General features: G+C 40.9%; 1 long non-coding RNA gene across 1 annotated transcript in view; it reads right to left on the bottom strand.

The window, feature by feature from the left end:
* LOC136301382 (uncharacterized) overlaps nt 1-18,158 on the bottom strand; it is a 36,312-nt gene extending 18,154 nt beyond the window's left edge. Inside the window, exon 1 of the long non-coding RNA XR_010723859.1 lies at nt 17,849-18,158. This is a non-coding gene — a long non-coding RNA (uncharacterized lncRNA). The remainder of the gene's footprint in view (nt 1-17,848) is intronic.
* Nucleotides 18,159-18,652: the final 494 nt, after the last annotated feature.

Below are 18,652 nucleotides of genomic sequence, written 5' to 3' on the forward strand. Positions count from 1 at the left end.
GCTAAGAATTGAGTGCTTAATTTGGTAAAAAAATTATAGATACCTTAATCTGGAAATAGCATTACAAAAGAAACTACAGCCTTGTGACCTTTAGCCCTAAATCCTGTAAATTTGGGCAGGATATCTTGTTAACAGAAGGAGAGTGAAAGCTGCTTTCTCACTCAGATGTTTTCTCACTGCTCCTCTGCCCTATTCCAGCCAGTGAGCTCATTCCTATGAAAAAAACCCTAAATCCTTCATTCAATGCCACTCCTTGATCTGTGATTGGAAATGCTTTAAATAAAGGTCCCAGTCTGGGCATTCCTCTTCTCAATACTACTGCAGATTGCCTTGCCCACCTTTGCAAGAGCAACGAAAATCTGTACAACAATGCTAACAGCTTTGAGATATGCTCTGTAAATCAATTGGCTTTGTAAAATATCTATTCTCCTAGTACAAGTAACTTGTGATCTGTATTCTTGACTTTTTGGAATAAGCTTTTTAGCATCTGCCTCAAGGTCATGGTGCCTGAGACCACTGGATGCTGCAATGTAGTTAGCCATTATATTTACAGAGGTTGTGGTCTCTTTCCTTTAGCCATTTTCTCTGCTAAAACCACTTCCCTACAATTTTACATCAGAATATTTGACTTCACTTTGCTGTAGCAAGGAGAAGACAGAAGATCTGATCTTTTCTCTTGTTGTTGCCCTCTCTTCAATGCAGCCACTCAGTAAACATCTCTTGGCCTAGAGAGTTGCGTCTCTGATTTGTTCTTCCCTCCCTGACAAGCCCCAGGGAGAGGAAAGCAAGACTTTGTCAGATGCTGCCTGACCTGAGCCAGCCATAGATCCTGTGCTAGCTCCTGATCCCTGCCTTTATTGGAGTGGTGTGTCCAGTGAAGATACAGAAAGTATTTATAGATGGTGGGATGACCAGATGAAAACAATAATACTTATTTGATTTAAAAAATATAAAGACTTGGTTTCATTTCATATTGTAAAGGAATTGAGATGTGGAAAGCACAGGAGGTCAGACAGACCCCCAGAATAGCTCCCAGCTCTGTCAGAAGAGTCCTTAAGTGGATATTGTCAGCTCAGGTAAGAGATCTAACTCCTGCCTAGAGCAGCATCATCCTACAGACATTGAAAAAAATGTTGAAAAAATCTTCGTGTGTCCCATCTGCTGTTTCCCACCTCAAAAGAGACACCCTGAAGCTTAGGTCTGTTTTAGAGTTATCCTCCCTTTGTCCCCAGGGTTGCTTCTGAGCTGACTGCTTGTTCTTCCTTGTCTCATCCATTTTTGTCCACTGTCTCACCCACAAGTGTCAGCACTTCCTGCAGTTTCCAGAAGTTCGTACTACTCAGATAAGAACTATTCCATAGACAACTCCTGGCCAGCATTACCCAGGATCAGGTTTTCATGTATGTGACCTGCTACAGGGCTATACGAATGAACACTGTGCAAGTGTTTGACTTACAGAAGAAAGACACAAACCTGCTCAGATAAAACAAGACTCAGTCAGTGAGGCCTGTGCTATTTTAAGTTCAAGATCTAAATTCATGGCCTGCTGAATATGTCTGGTGTCAACAGAACTGTCCCTGATGAACCAGCCTTATTTTCCTCCTGGGATGTAGTCAATCCTCCCATCCAGGCATTTTCTCATCAATGAGCAGAGTGTTTTGCTGTGGAGCATCATCATTCCTCTAAGGTTCTTCACAGATCTTCAAAACAAAATACTGTCTTATGAAGTTACCTAAGCTGCATTTCATTCCTATTGGATCCTAAACCTCCCACAGTGGAGGGACACAAATGTAGAATGTCCAAAACTAATGTTACAGTTTTGAAGAGCAGGTGTCCAACTCAGTTTTGTGGCTACCATGTGTTTGTGGGCTGCATGATTCAGATCTGGTTGGCTCTGGTGTCTTTAGGCCACTGAGAAGGATTGGACAGGGCAGGATGTCAATATTCCCCAAGCAGGGCACAGGGCAGCCATAACAATGCCCTGTTATGACTCGCTGACTTGTCCAAATACCTCCAGACCCAAGAGACAAAAAACTGGCCATGCCAATACAGTGCTCATCAACTTCCAACTTTGCTGGCTCCCATACTTGGGAACCAGTTAAGCATGAAGTTATGACAAATTCCTGATTTAAGCTGTTGAAAATTAAGAAGTGGCAGAGTGGTTTTCTGGACAAACCACATTTGCCTGCTTTTTTTTTTTTTTTTTTTTTTCCCCTTACAGTAAAATAAAGATATGGAAGGCTATTTTTAATTTGACATGTTCCTTCTATTTTTTCAGTTCACTACTATTAGCTGTAGAACAGCTACAAAATAAGAAATTAACTAAACAGGAGACTGTGCTTTGCAGTTGGAAATTATCTGATCACATTGATTAGGACGAGCAAGTCTAGTATCCAGCAAAGCACGCACATGTTTTTCCTCTGCCTAGTTTCTTGTGCCTGTTCACAAACCTGTTTGCTTCTAACTGTAGGCAACGCTTCCCACAAAATACAGAATCAAACAAAAAAATAACCTCAAGGTGTTGAGAGAACAATTTACAATTTGCTCATGTTCCTTTCTCAAATGTTCTCCTTGTCTATTTCAGAGCTGTCTGGATGGAAAAAAAAAAAAAAAAAAGAAAGAAATAAAAAAAAATCTGTATAGAAAAACATTTTTCAAAGGTTAGTTTAAACAGGTCAATAAATGAACACGAAGGAAATGTAGGGTCTGCTTGTGCTCTCTGTTGCTGTATGTAAAATCATCCTGAAATGTTCAATTAACTGTTAAAACCACTTTTAGCAAAATTCACTCTCCATCACTGCCCATACTCTTCAACTTGGCGATCCTGATTTAAGGCAGTGCAAAAATCCCTCTGCAGGACAGCCAAGACCTGTGGTCTCAATAATCCAGGGGAGTATTTGCTTTAAATTCTGGTTTTAGAGTTGGACCTTTGACTGAGTCTGTCTCTGTAGAGCTTCCCTCCAGTACTATGACAAGTCTATCCTCTAAGTTTGCTCACCTCATTTCTCTGCCAGTAATATTAAAAGAACAATAAATAATAAGGCTATTATTATAGTTTGCTGAATTAGCTTTTTATCATTTAAATTAAAAGCTTAACTTATAGTCACAAATGGCTTAAATATTTAGCCAAAGTAATACTTCAAAAATTACTCCTTCCTTAAACCTATGAGGTAATTCATAAGATACTGTCTTTTGGGAGCTAGAATAAATATTATGAAAGTCAAAAGATGTCAAATCTTCTAGGCAATGAATAGCCTAAAATTAATTCTAGTAATGAATTTTGATACAATGATTTCTAACATGTCCCTTTGGAGTGATAAACAACTTGACTTCAAAACCAACTCCAATATCCAATACATTTATGAGTAACCACATGGTAAAATGACAGCCAGTTTGTTTCAGTCTTGGAGTCTGCCTCAGCATAGCTGCTTGTGGTAAACTTTTCAGTTCTTTCTTAGCAGGCTTCCTGGAAAATTGCCAGTTAGAGAGATCTCTGGCAGTTGTGAAGTGCAGCTGTGGCTATCTGCTTAATTTTCCATGAAATTAATTTACATCAGGCAATCTCCAAAATATACTGAATAAAACACACACAGGTACATATTTCAAAAGTACTATGGTGATCTCACCTGCACCATATGAATAATTTTCATACATTTTTATTGCCAGTGATTTGGTTTTTAACTACTTCAGAGTTCACATGAACTTTTTGACCATGTAGCCAAAAGAGAAACAAAGAAAAAGAATCTTATGTAATTTTTGTGCAGAGTCAAAGCCTGTAAGTCAAAATGCATAACTGGCATGTATCAGCTCTTTCAGTGATATGAATCCACCTCACTCAGTACACACAAATAAACTAAATATATTTTACAATTATTATTTCAGTAAAGTCTTTGAAGCTTGCAAATGTTCAAGGGAAAGGAAGAAATAGAAAAAAAATTCATTTTTTGGTCAACCTCCAAATCTTCTGCCAATCTTTAGCTCATAGTATGAGCACGAAATTAGCTACAGAAGAAATTGGCCACTTCCACCTGTACATTTATTTTAACTGATTAAAGCATTATTTCATATGTTCCTCTCTTTATTTGACCAAGCCTATACTTCGACCAGCATAGAGATTTAGTTAAAATTGCAATTTCTTCTGTGTCATACATATACCAGCAAAAACCCTGACACAAGCACAAACCATATCAGCATTAATTTGTCTTTACCAATACTGTCAGCTCTCTGTTTTCCAGGCTAATGGGAGGCTGGAAATAGCTCCCCATACAAGGGATCTCTGTCCCTGCACCCTCCTCTGGACAGACACACATTGCATGGCCCCATAGTTGTGTTTTGGCAAGTTCTACCTCCTGGGAGTCAAACTGCACCTATCCTGGCACCAGGGCCAGCTGCTGCCCGCTCACTGCACAGCCATGTCCTTGCGGTGCTGAAGTTGCTCCAAGGAGTCCCACTGAACTCAAGCTGGGCCTGAGCATGGTTGCTCACATGCTTTTGCATCCATGACGTGGATCAGACCAGTTAATTAAAAATTCTGTTTACAAGAAGTTGGTTTATTTACCTGGGGAACTGTTACAACTTGCATCTACTCAAGGAAGGTGTGCTGATGCAGTAGAGCAGTGTGAAAACTGCAGTAAATAATTTGAAGTCTTGAATAACGTATTTGTTTATTTTGTCTGGATATGTTTCACTGATCTGATTCACCTGTGAGTGTTTGATTCATCCTGTCTTCATCTGTTAAAGCTTTGATCTAGTCTATGCTGCTTGTCCTGCCCAGTCCATGTATGAAAGAGTTTGAAAAAGTTTACCCTGAACAAAAGGTTACTCAACTACAGCTATTGAGAAGAGGAGGGAATGCTAAACACTTGGTAATTCGCTTTGGCTTCCCCTTTTACTGCTACTCAGCTGGTCTTTCTATCTATCTCAGCTATCTCTATCTACAAATACAGAACAGTTGTTTTATACTTTATGACTTTTTTCAGACTTGGTAGATTATCTGGATTCACAACATCTGTTTTACATGTGATGGTGCTCAAAGCAAGAGAAGCAGGATAGTTTGATGAGGTTGCATTTCTGTCAAGATCTTCTTTGCAGAAAAGATGAGTATTTTTTGTTCTAAATAAATATTTTGATGACCTATGGTATCACAGAGGGAGTTCAAGGAAACTGTTAATACATATTTTTAATAGACAGCAGCTTTCCAGGACCTGCATCTGTTCAAACGTACCATTTAGTCTATAGAGATGGGCTAACACAAGACCACTGTGCACCAGCAGAGGCTGGGAGTCCCCAGCGAGGTGTGTCTACTGGATTTGCTATCCAATGTTAAGGATAACAGGTGAGCTATGATATCAGAAGTTCAAGAGCTGGACTCACAAAGATTTAAGGTAACTAACTACCTCATTTTCTTACATATTTTTATTAATTTTGTGTTAATAGGGGATTAATTCAGTTGCCAAAAGTGCCACAGGGTAATTTTCATGGCCTTCTGCTGCTGCTCCAGAAAGATACATCTTGCACTGGGTCTGTCATTTTTATACTGGACACAATACAACATCTCACATGGCACTAGATGTTTAGGTGTAGGAAGTTAGCCCAGGTCCTACAGAAACTCAGAAATTCAGCATTGAAATCAGAAGTTTCTGAAGAAAAAAAGCGATTTAGGTATTGCAATACTGAGCATAGCAACACTCCAAATTTAGGCACCCCTTTGAAGATTTATTCTACACAACTTTGGGAATGTAACTGAACCATGTAGATTTCAAGGCTATTTGCTGCAAATTTTCTCTGCAGTTAATGGAAAGAGGCCAGACACCTTCAGAGATGACTAAGACCTTACATGTAGATGATCCATGTAGCCCCTCTGAACTGTACAGTCATTAGTTTCTTACTGTAAATGCCACTGTCAAAGGAGTAAAATTAAGTGGGATGGGCCCAGGGCTGGGTCAGGCACCATGACTCACAACCAGGAGACAGGGACCTTGACTCCCTGCCATGGAGAAAGATGGTCTGTAAAAGCCAGCAAGCTGAGTGGAAACCTCTTTGAGCAAGGCAGGAGAATTTCAAGAAATGCAGAGGCAGTGTGCATACTGCCATGGGAGCAACACTCAACCTCATTCTCTTCTCTGAAGTCAGACACTTGCCTAAAGGTGTAAGGAGATTTCAGCTGTAGTTACCATCCGTTGCCGGGGGGTGCAAACAGCTGGTTATTTGTCCAAGTTTATCATGGCCTAGAGAAAGTAAATACATGAAATATCTCATGAAAGTTTGTACCCATAGTCGAGTGGGTTAAGTAACTGAGAGGAGAGACCTTGAGTGATCTCCCAGGCCTTGTTTGAAGAGTTGTTATTGCTGTGGTTTGTTTTGTTATGACAGGAAAAAATCAGACAAGGAGAGGTAATCTATTAATTAATTCAGATATATACAATGGGTCCATCCTTTTAAAAATAACATCTTCTACATTTCTAGTGCATGTCAATTAATTTTCTGTATAATGAAAACTCACCAGCACTGAAATTTTAACTGATAATATGGACAGTGAGAAAACAATACATTATCAGTGGCATTAATCAAGGTGCCAGATTATCCATGGTGTCCCAAAATGCCTTCTTTTGCTCCTCTTCTGTAAGAACAGTACTGGTAGATGAGAAATCCAGCATATTTCCTGGTTTTAGGTCAGGACTTGTGAGTATAGTAGCTCTGACCAAGCTCAGACACCAGCTGTATCTCCTTTCTGAAACTCTGTGAAAACCAGGGACTAAGCAGACCAAAATATTGTTTAACTTAACCACAGGATTAAATTACGTGGAGGAAAAAAGCATGTTAAAACCCCAGCATGCATTCTACATCTCTTTGTGGCTGTCCCACCCCTCTCAGACAACCAGTTATATGACCAAAAGGAGAGTTATTCCCACAAACAATTTTACTGCCGCTCTTGTAGGAGCTCCCTTTTTAAGCTGCTACAGTTCTTTTGATCTCTGTTGGGTGTGGGCTTTCTCCTGTCTTGCCAATGTCTTTTAAAGTTCCCAGACACTTTGCAAAGAAGCAGTCTGGTGTCAGCTATTCAGTTGTGTCCCCTATATGTCTTTTGGCCCTTTTATGGCTTCTATGAGACTGTGACAAGAATTTTATTGTGAACATGCTACAGTAATCAGGTGGGCCTTCAGAACTCATATGTCATGGTAAAAGAACATCTTCCTTGCCTTCTCAGGGCTGAGACATGAGAATTTTTCCCACAAAATGCATCTGTTCCAGACATCATATTCTCATGTGCATTTCTCATGCAAATATTGGGCATATGAGGGTATAAGCTCATCCCTGAAAGGCTCTATCCAACTGTCTCCTGAGCCAGAGGGTCACCAGCAGAAGACAAAGATGGGATCTGTGTCTGTGCACAGCAGACACAGTAGCACTATAGACAACTACATGTTGGCAGATGATTAAGTGTTATTGTGCAAATTTCTTCATTAAACTAGTATTTCCTTTCTGCTCTGGCTCAAGTCTGTGTGTGTTCTACTCAATTATGTCTCAGCTTCCCAACCCATTCCACACATAAGTGAGATAAATATTGTTTCACTTAATTAATAAAGCATGGCATTTAATTTAAACAATCTCAAATTCAACAACCAATTAAAACTGGCTGAAACAACTGCTCTAAAGATGATGACATTCAGACCTGAATATTTCTTAATTATGCACCAGTTAGACATTTAGATGCTTCTCATTATAAAATGGAGAACTTTGATGTGACAGACCTTTCCAAAATACATTCTTATTTATTTTGAAAACTTACTATGATTTTGCTTATCAGCAAATGCAAGTGGGGAAATTTGTGTTGCTATCAACCACCTGCCTACAAATTGTCATTTAACTCCATTCATTTAACCATCAGTACTGCTCACTTTCTACTGAAGTATACAAAGTGGTTTTTAGTAACAACACTCTGGATGGTGCGTAAAAGGTTAATAGAATATGGTTAATACCATATACTGATTAGAAACGAGTGGCAGGTTGGTGTTATGACCAGCAATTCTTAATCAAATGGAGCATATATGCATGCAGTGTCCTCTGCACACAAATCCTGGTTGTTTTCTTCATTCAGTGCTAGTTATACTGTACTGTATTGCTGTCTCAGACAGCAATCCTTCATTTAACATTTTTATTACACTATAATTGCTTTTAGGAATTTAAATTTAATGGCGGAAATTTTTTTTGGTGGTATCTTTACCTCAGTTTCCAGATTGTAATTGGCAAATCCTTATCATAGTTTCTACTCCTTGATCAGTTTGGTAGGCACACTGTAGCTGGAGCTACTTGTAGCAGGATGTCATAAAGGAACACAATCTGGATAATTATGCAGTGTGTTTATGGCTTGGAGGAGTGATGATTATCTGTGTGATCTTCCAAATATGTGTTCCACTTGTAAACCAATTCAATCTTATCTTCAACAGGATGGAGGATTACAGTTATCTGAGCTCTTGGGGACTAAATGAACCTGATAACTTCATAGGGGAGAGAGACTTATCAATACTGCAGTGGGAGCTCTCCTGTTTGATATCAGAGAACTTACATGATGAATTTTTATGAATACTCCAGACCTTACGGCATTAGAAAACAGGTGAAAAACATAATCATAAGATACAAATTCAGCAGATGTGAAGCTTCATTAGTTTCACTGATCATGGAACAAGTTCTTGCATTCCCAATAAAACACTTGGTTCAAGTCTGTAAATTCATGCCAGGTGCCTCTTTACAGGTTGGAATATCCTGATTTAATGAATTTTTTCCATTTGTCTGATTTCTCTGATTTTAAGCATTCCTGCCAAAGCAATTACCTGTGAATCAGTCAGTTACCTCTGGAAAAAGTGCCTCTGGTTGGCCAACCTAGCTGTACTTAATAATGTCATTTTGGATTATTACACTGTTCCAAAAAAAAAAAAAAAAATAGACAGAAGGAAAACTACAAACCATTTTGCATACTAAGGTAACATCAAAGCAGGATTTGTCTGCAAATGTCAGACTTCAAAAAGGCTACACCTACAATAGTGAAGGTTTTCCATTTACACAGAAAACCTGTTAAAGATCAATTCCAATCTACAGAAATCTGATTAAGGCTTCTCGTTTTACAGTTTACTCAGCCCCAATTCCCATCCAAAGAATTCACTTGAATGAGAACCGCAAGACTGAGCTGGACAATCAGATGTTTAGTGTGACTGTGTTTGACTTCATTCCAAGTATTTCCCCATTCCTGGCTCCTACACACCACTTTTATATTATGTCATAAATACTGTCATCAAACTAAATATGCTATGCTGTAGATAGGTCAGCTGAAAAAAGATTATCACTATAAATGGCAGTATGTTGTATGAAGAACTGGAGCAAAGAAAAATCGATAGGAAATATTGCTGATCTACTTAGTAGATATTCAGATTTTCAGTTTTTTCTTTAGATTCTCATCAGAAGCCACTTTAGCCCAAAGGAAAATAAAGCAATTTCAGCAGGAATTAGGTAACACATGATTTAGCATACCTGAAGGCACTCATTCTTTTTTGATAAAAGAGAAGGCATGACAAAGAGATGTGAGCATCCCTTGTATGGATTTACCTCTTTGTGTCTATATATTTTCCCCAAGATAACCTCAATTAGCTTGAGTCCAAATTCATTCCTTTTTTTGATGAGTGCCCGAGATTGGGCAAAGCTCTCAATAGAAGCAGTTCTGCTCAACAAAACAAAGGAGTCTGAATTGCTGTAATCTGCCTGCCAGGAAGGACAATGGCCAGGAAAATGCAGCACCTGAATGTTATCATCTGCTAATAACAGGGTTCACATGCTTTAGAAACACTGGCAAAACACTTTAATGCTTATTCTAAAGCGCTTGTATGGTGTATTTTTTACTGCTATTGCCACCTTGGCTTGCCAGTGCAGGGATGCCAGACCTTGATAAAATCATAGAGTGATTCTGCTGTGCAGACAAACCCTTTATAATGCATCGTCTGAGAAGAGCTGGGGGTGATGCTACCTCCCAAAAAAAAAAAAAAAACAACAAAACAGTGATCGTAATGCACCATTTAAGTCCCATCTAAGCCCAAAAGAGTAGTCTCTTGTCCCAGAAGAAATTTCATACCCTGTGCTGTTTAACCTTGTTCTTCTTCCCATGGAGGGTTGTAAATGGGCTCTTTATTCCACCTACAAGCCTTAGAAAACTTTGTCATAAGGCTATCTCTGCCCAAGACATAGTGATCTCATTGTTGTGGCTAACACTGAACTGATCATTCTTGCAAGGACACTTCCACTTAAGAGCCCTACAGTACCCATAAAACAGGCTTTAGCAGAAGACACTTCAGTTTATATGTCCATATTTTATTTGTTTGCTTTGCCAATAGACTGCAAAGACATTTTCTGTAGGAAGCTGTGATGATTTGTCAGCAACAGCTTGGTCCACGTGGTTTTTTACAATGACAGTAATTGTGTTCATATATTTTAAAGGGAAACTGTGGAACCATCATTGAGATTTGTGTACTATGGGAAAAGCAGTTCCTTGAGCTTGCAAGTTCCTAACCCAGGGCCAGGAAGCCTGGAAGCCACAATGTCCCCAAGCTGAAGGCTGAAATCCTGTATAGCAGTACTAGCCCAAGCTCGTATTTTGAGGAAGCCCAGTCTGTACATGAAGTTGCACTGGAGCCATGCATCCTGGCCATGAGCCAAGAGAGTTGCCAAAAAAACAAATAATTTCCTGATGGCAGCTGATTTCCTGGCAGGAAGGGTTTCTTCAGAACTCTGCATGGGTCCTGTCTGTTTGCCAAAATCCACCCATGTCACAAAACATTTTGATTTCAACAAATCAGTGATTTCCAAAAATCCAGGAAAAAGAAAAACATAAAGAATAAAGAGTTGTTTAAAGACAAAGTTCCCAACTAATTCAAATGATTTCACTTAGTTTTCCCAAAGCTATAAATCAGTGCAATTGCTGTGTTTCAAAACAGGAGCCTCTAGTTGTGTTAGCTAGTTTGAAAGAGTCTTACACACCAAGTCGTGAGAAGGCTGAGAGCACTGCATTGTACAAATGTCCTGATCAAACCATAGCAGTATACCTCGATATAGCCTCCTGCTCCCCTGAGAAGATCCTCCCACAGTCCTCAGCATAAAGTCCATATGTTCACTGCCCTTGGAATGCACCTTGGAGTCCTTAAACAGGACGGGTAACAACCAGTAAAGGCTTCCAGGTATATCTGGCAATCACTAACCAGCAGAAGACAAACTATCCACCCAAGGTCACTGGGTATCTCATCTGGCTCCTTGCCTGCGCTAGGTTACTGTCACAACAACTTAATTAGGTAAAAATAATCCAAATTTAAAGCACTGATAGAGCCAGCTCAGGGGATTCTTAACCAGCGTTAGTCTGATTGTCTTTTCCAGTGATTCCTCACATTTATTCTCAAAATGAGGCTCTTGGGATTGATACCTCTGCTGAGTGATTGACCAAAAGGTCTTATGCAGAGTAAATGAGAGAGCCTGGCACCTGACAAGATACATGCCACAAACGATCATGCAAAATTCATTCTCCAAAAGCATTTGTGTGTCTGAGTCAGAGACAGCAGGGTTGTTCTGCAAGATTTATACCTAAATGACCTTCTGCATTTGTGATTGCTTTACACTGTCATGCTTTGCTTGTGTCCAGAAGCACAGTTGGCTGTTCCTTCAGAGCAAGACCCTGCTTCCATGTATGGATTTCCACCAGCTTCAGACCCAAGGGTAGGTGATCCTCTCCTCTGCACCATGCATGTTGTCATCCTCCCTGTGCTGTGCCAAAAGATATGTAGCAGAAAACAGGTGAAAGTCCCTGTATTTCACTTTGAATAGTTAAATCAGAGTGTCTGTGATGAAACAGTAGGAACATGCTGTTCTTTTACTCGGGCAATACAAGTTCTACAGACAGTCCTTTCTCACCTCCACTGCCCCACCCTGCAGCCCATGCTGAGATATTTCCCTGATGCTCCTTGTATGCACATATGCTGGCACCTCAGGAGCAATGAGGAGGGTGAATTAGGGGGCCTTTAGAGCTTGAAGGAGGGCATCAGTTTTTAAGCAGGGAGTAACACATTGTTAATTAAAGCAACTGGCTGGCACAGGGCATAAAGTGACAGAAAGGCAGGAAGGGGACCACCAAAATACATGGGAACGAAGATGTGACAACATAAGTATTGCTGTACTATAAGTCGCCAACAGTTCACCAGTCATATTTTTATAGTAAAGTAACAATTTGTAGAATTATAAACTGCCCATGCAGACACGCCTCTAATGTTTCAATGAGGAAAGCAGGAACTGGATTCGCTCAAACAAAGCCAGAGCCTTATGTATCAGTATTTTGCTGCCTCTGGAAGTCTCAGCATCATTAAACTGTTCCATTAAATAGTTTTCCTCCACACAATAGAAGTAGACTTGCAGTTTCTGCAAAATTCCTGAATGCTAAGATTTGGGCTGGGAATGGTTTCTCTTCATTCAGTATAACTCAACAGAATGCTCTAAGAGTACCAGGGAAGCCGGGCAGCACTACCTTAGCACTAACAAATACAGTTATCCTGAGAAACCACTCTGAAGCAAGAAAAGACACTTTTTATGATCACTGTTTCTAGTAATGTCCAAGTTCCTTTGTTAAGATCTTTTCCATCTTTCACAATCAGTGGGGCACTTAGTCTGTGCAAGGCACTGGGATTGCAAGCAGACAGGCACTGCACCAACACCAGGTAGCATGGCCCTGGAACAGCAGAGGTAATCCATGAGCTGGTTTGAAGACAATCTCCCTGCTGTATCTCTAGCCTACTTTCAAGCTCAAAAGAATGTGGAGATGTTTACAGACTCAGCATGCCGAGAGCCAGCACTGCTGGAATTTCAGCTCCGCTGGCAAAGCGCTCCCACCGAGAGCCAAAGTGGCCAACGCGCTGCTCCCAACAGCCAGTCTGTCCCTTGGTTTATTAGCTTCGTGTGTGCAGCAGTTTGGAAATGTTGCGTGGGCACAGCAGAGCAAGCACGTCTCAGGGGGAAGCCAAAGATGGAAGGAGAAGCTGGGACAACCAAAACCTGGATGTGCAGCCGGAGAGAAAGGCCTGGCTGTGCCTGGACGGCTCCTTTGGGGGTTTCCTGAGGAGGATGAGGCGAGCCCATGCCCTGAACTTCTGTGCCCTCTGGTGGCAAACAAAGGAGTGGAAACGGAAGAGGTCACTCCTGTCCCACCTGCATCAGCACAGGGCTGGCACAGCCGTGCCCAGCCGTGCCCCTCCTCCGCAGAAGAGGCCCCACGGGACTCAGTGGGTAGCAAAGATGGCCAGATGGGCATGGCAGGTGAAATGCCTCCACTCCTTCCTCTGGCGTCCTCTCCAAACAACGTATGTCCCCAGTGGAACTGATAAGGGAGGAAAAAAATCACTCGGGAAACCTGGAGGCCCCTTCTCCACAGTCCGTTCTCCCGCCAAAAGCATAGCACTGAGCTAATGGCCCTGTAACTTTGTTTTGATTTCCCAAGCAGCCTTAAGTTACCTAATATCTGGCTGGCTTCCCTTAATGGCTTTCCAGCAAAGTAATTCTTAAACAGTTTTAATCAGATACCAACTATCATGAAGTTAGTTACCATGAAACTCCTGTTCATATTATCGAACTCCTTGATGACAATCTTTCCTTTCTTTCCATTTTTTTTCCCCCTCCCTGCCTGCATTGATTCTCCTCTTCAACTTACACAGACAGGACATATACACACACTTAAGTTTTTGTTCACAAATACACATGTACATATAAATAGAATCTTAGAGTTGTTTAGGTTGGAACAGACCTTTAAGATATCAAGGCCAACCATTGTGTAGACATAGATGTAGATATAGATGTCTGTGAAGGAACCATGAAGTACCACAAACCTCCGGGCCAGCCCCTCTTTCCCTAGATTACGTCTCAGCCACCTGTAGAGGTGACAGGTAAGCTCAAGGATCTCAGGGACCATCCACTTTACTCATTTCTGAGAGAGCATAAGACTACTTAAATGCTTATTCAACAGTAGTCTTGTAGTAATGGTTTTGTGACTAAGACACATCTGCTCCCAAAACTCTTTGGCAAGTGGAAAAAAATGTGAGTAACCTGTCCTTAAGCTGGTGTCATGCCCATTTCTGCATGCATCCAGCCAACACCAACAGTGAGAGGACTGGGATAGGCAGTTCATCTACTGTTTCACCAACCTTATTATCTTCTAAATTATTTGAATCTCTAGGGGAACTAAGAAGAATGATATTTATGCTTAAGCCATGAAAGAACAAGGGACTACTTAAAATCTAATATTCCTGTATTTCCATGTGCTGACTATATAAGTTGTGATGACAAGTCACAATAAAAATTTCTGTGCATTTCCACAAGATACCATTTCAGGTGCCAGAATTAAACCAGTGTCCCACTCTCTGAATTTATTTCAAAAGACATCAGTAATTTCAGAGACTGCTTTTTGTCAGAGAATTTTACAGCAAGAATGCTACAGGGCAGTTCTAACTCTGTGTGGCTCACTAAAGCTCCTTGTTCTCCACTCAAATCTGAAACATATATTTATAGCTCAGATTGGAATGAGATGCTTCCAGCCTACCCAACTGCACCTGAGCAGAGACCATGTCAGTCAAAGCTTACACTCTTCGGGCAGTCTCTTTTCTGTTTCATTAGAAACCACAGTGATAGGACGAGTAAGGGGTACAAACTGAAAGAGAGAAAATTTAGGTTAGATATTAGGAAGAAATTTTTTACTGAGAGGCTGGTGAGGCATTGGAACATGTTGTCCAGAGATGCTGTGGATGCCCCAACCCTGTCAGTGTTCAAAACCAGGTTGGATGGGGCTCTGAGCAACCTGGTCTAGGGGCTTGGGTCTGGATGACTTATAAGTTCCATTCCAACCCCTGAACATTCTATGATTCTAAGACAGAACTGGTGTTCGACAAGCACTCTGGCATCAGTCTCATAAAACCCTCCAACAGATTAGGCGGAGAAAGAAATGTGTCACAAGGTTGTTTTGCTACTTCATTTATAGGTATATATACCCTATATGCCTATATATAGGGCATAAAAATAGAAAGAAAACTGTACTTAAAAATAGATGGAAAGCTATATATTTTTTAAAGAGAGTACCAGTTTTCCTGTGACTGTGTGAAGAGAAACACACCGTTAATAAAATTTTGCTCATCACGTCTAAAGAATTTCATCTCTGCAGACTTTGAAAAAACTGATAATTTGCTATTGTTTTTTGTAACAAGGATGTCTCAAGCACAGATATGCCCCTTTCAAGGAACTTCTTGTGTTGTACATATGATTAAATCAGGGAGCTGTATTTCAAGCAGTGATGTCCAGATTATGGTGCAAATTCTTTTGATCTTATTGTAGTATATTAATGCATTAAGGTGACATTAGATATGTTAGGAGCTCCTATCCATAAAGAGAAGGCAGTCTCTCAGCAGACATGTAAGTGATTGTCAGATTGTCATGCAATGAGAAAAGCATCCTAGCTATTTTTTTATGGTATAAATAAGGCATTGGATTTACCTGCAAACATGACAACCCACAAGCAGGCATAAGACAAGTTTATGAAGCAGATGAATTTTCGTAAGTTTTAACATGAGTAAGAACTTGCTCAAACATTAATATCACTGAATATTTTGACACCTGTTAACTTTCTTCTGCTGTTTCAAAAAGCCTGCAAGAAGTGGAAGCAGAGCCTGCTGTCTGGAGAAGCCATTAGCCTGATCTGTGAGCAGTATAGCAGAATGAAACAGTAAAGGTGATGGCTCCAGGGCCTGAGAAAAAGAGGACATGGACAGCCAATGATCAGCTGCCTATGGAAAAAGAATTGGATTTAATACCACTTAATCAAGGTATTTATCTGTCAGGCAGATAATACTGGATAAGCATCTTGTAGTAGGATTCATCCAATCTGTCATACAATGGGAGCTGGGGGATTATAAAGCTCAAAATAATCAATTCACATAAAGAAATCTACTGTTCTACTGATGGAATTCTGTCAGCAGAAGGACAAGACCTGTTCTTAGCTGAGAGACGTCATCCTCTGCTTCTAAAACAATTGTGACTTAGACTGTCCTCAGCCTGTGTTCAGAGCAGCGTGGTCTCCCTGCTCTGCCAGCTGCTTACTCAAGCAGGACCCCCTTGAGCTGGGCCTGCCACCACAGTTCAAGGGTATTTAGATGACTGAAAATGCAATTGACTGCTGTCTGGGGCACAGCCGGTTAAAAGCTCTCAGAAATCTCTTGGCTTTAGGACCTAGTTTGTTTTGCTGTATAGAAAGAATGTGCAGGTCCCTGCAGGACCAGGGCAGGGATTGTCCCCCTGTGCTCGGCACTGGTGAGGCCGCACCTCGAACCTTGCGTTCAGTTCTGGGCCCCTACAAAAAGGACATTGAGGTGCTGGAGCAGGTCCAGAGAAGGGGAATGGAGCTGGTGAAGAATCTGGAGCACAAGTCAGATGAGGAGCAGCTGAGGGAGCTGGGGGTGTTTAGCCTGGAGAAAAGGAGGTTCAGGGGAGATCTTACCACACTCTGCAACCACCTAAGAGGAGGTTGTAGCCAGGTGGAGGTCAGCCTCTTCTTCCAGGGAAAAGAAGGAAACAGCCTCAAGTTGTGCCAGGAGAGGTTTAGGTTGGATACTAAGAAAAGTTTCATTATGTAAAGGGTTGTCAATCTTTGAAACAGGTTGCATTGGGAAGTGGTGAAGTTACTAGTCCAGGAGGTGTTTAAAAGACCTGTAGATGTGGCACCTGGGGACATACATGGTTTAGTGGTGGACTTGGCAGTGCTGGGTTAATGGTGAGATTGGCTGATCTTAAGGTCTTTTCGAAAAACATAAAGGATTTTGTGATCCTATGATTCTAAATGTCTTCTAGATGTGTATTTGAATCCTCTCTGTCTTATCTACCTATTTTTTTTTTCTGCTCCTGGATCAACAGTAGAACTGGTCTGTTTAAGTGGAAAAGTGAGAAAAGGCAATAGTCAGTGGCTGAAAATGTTCACGTTGACTTGTTGAAAGAAGGGGTGAAACGAACAATTAATGCAGACAGCCACTCCCTGTCCTTTGCAGACATTCACCTGTAATTACAGCCTTTTCTCACTGTCAACTTCAAAAGGATGGGAATGCTCCTGGCTACTGCCCATAACTCCTGATGGACCCTTGCAGGATCTCAGTGAGGCCTATAATCCACAATTTAAAAGAAAATTGATATAGCACATATAAGTGATATATACAGAGCACTTTAACTACAGAAATGGAGAAGAAGCACAGCAGTCTCCCTACACTTAAACATAATCCAGAAAAGATCAGATTTTTGCATCTTGGACGTAGTAGTGAATTCAAATATCAAGGCCTAATTCTTCTTTCATGCCTCTATAATTCAGAGGTAACATGAGAGGAGAATTTTACCACTGAAGCTAAGATGAAAGTTAGATATGAATTGCTACAACGTCCAATTTTAAAAGAAAATATTTTATTTATGATGCAATGAAGTGGGTATTAAAGAAGCTAATATTACTGTTTATTTTACATGATGCCCAGTCTTTTTCTATTTTCTTTTTCAATTCCAAAGCAAAGTCCCCATTGACTTCATTACAAGCACAGTGTGATATGCCTTAGATAACATGGGAAAGTGCAACAGATCCGTGTGTGGTGATGTAGAGGTTTAAGGTAGATTTGGGAGGAAACCTCCTAAGGGGCCTTCCCTCCCCTCCTCCAACTGGTTCAGGAAAAAAAAAAAAACTCTTCAGAGAGAAGTGGAAAGAACTCTGTTTATTAAATAGGCAAAGCACTCCCCAGCACAATAAATTGGACAATACCTGATGACAAGAACTTCGTGCCACTCTGGAGAGATGACTGATTTAGATAAGAAGTCCTTCCTGGAGATGGTTGCTCTGTCTCAGTCCCTCTGGCACTGGGAAACGTTGCTGTGCCGGATGGATCTTGGTGGGTTCCAGGTGTGAGCACCCACAGCACTCCCCCAGGTCCTCAGTCTGGAGAGATTTTAACAGTTCCAAGGGAAGGTGAAAAAAAAGAGAGAAAAAAACAGGAAAGAAAAAAGGAAAAAAAAAAAAAAAACAGGAGGAGAAGAAAAAAAAAGTGAAGCTTCTCCCCCTCTACTAGCTACTCCCTAACTAACTAACTACTGAAAAAAAAAGCACAAAGAAAAAAAAGAAGATATCTCCGTCCCTCGCCGTGTGTTGCTGAATCCGACTCTCAAGGCCAGCCAGCGGAGGAAAGTTTCTGAAAACAAACCACGCGCCTCTCCCTTCTCCCTGCTCCCAGACCCAACACCAAAGGCACACAGGGCAATATCCAACACAAACCCAACAGACGATTGGGGGTACAAACTTCACAACGTCATCCCAGGACAGGTGGATATCAAGATACAGCACTTACACAAATATAAAACCTAACTCTATGATCACACAGAGGTAAAGGAGAGCAGCTTCCAGTTAAATCAGGGATACTTCACTGGTAAAATGTCAGTGCAACTCTATGTATTCCTTTAAAAAGGGAGTTGATCACCATTATTTTACACTCACTACTCTGTAGCTTATCATAACTTTAGGCCACTAAGCAGAACAATTTGCTGCAAAACACACACCCCCCCATGCCTGATG

The sequence above is a fragment of the Chamaea fasciata genome, unplaced genomic scaffold (assembly GCF_029207755.1).
Source record: "Chamaea fasciata isolate MVZ Bird 193981 ecotype frontalis unplaced genomic scaffold, bChaFas1.0.hap1 SCAF_1, whole genome shotgun sequence".
NCBI lineage: Eukaryota > Metazoa > Chordata > Aves > Passeriformes > Sylviidae > Chamaea > Chamaea fasciata.